Source organism: Myotis davidii, unplaced genomic scaffold, assembly GCF_000327345.1.
Source record: "Myotis davidii unplaced genomic scaffold, ASM32734v1 scaffold211, whole genome shotgun sequence".
Classification (NCBI taxonomy): domain Eukaryota; kingdom Metazoa; phylum Chordata; class Mammalia; order Chiroptera; family Vespertilionidae; genus Myotis; species Myotis davidii.
In genome coordinates, this window is record NW_006282523.1 from 1470611 (window position 1) to 1471214 (window position 604).

Genomic DNA, 604 nt, shown 5'->3' on the forward strand with positions numbered 1-604 from the left:
ACCCCCCTGGGGCGGAGGCCTCTGGAGGGGACCGCGCAGCCGGGGGCTGTGATGGGAGGTCGGTGGTCCCCAGCCCGGGGCTGTGATGGGAGGTCCGTGTCCCCGGATGACCAGGTCCCAAACACACGTCCCAGACTCCGGGTCGGTGAGCGAGGCCAGCGGACAGACAGGGTCAGACACTGGGACCAGCGGGCACAGGCCGGGGGCGAGCAGAAGGCAGCCGATCAGTGATTCCCATCATTTATGTCTCTGCCTCTCTCCCCTCTCCCTTCCTCTCTGAAATCAATGAAAATATATTTAAAAAGGAAAAAGAAGGGCCCAGGATGGCGCTCTGACCTCGTGTGAGGCCTGTGCTTCAAACGTCTGGATACAGGAGGCTCTGTTTTCCTTCCTGCGCGCATTTCTAATGAGAATTTACTTTCCTTTTATTTTTACTTGTGTAAATAGTTGGTCATCTGAATTAAAATATAAAAAAGCAGCGCTGTTTTGTCCCCTGGCATATATCAGGGTAACCCCTCAGCCTCCAGGTCCCTTCCCTCAGAGCACAGGCCGCGGAGAAAGTTGGGGGGCAGGGTGGGGGCTGGGAGCAGGTCTGTGGGCCTGA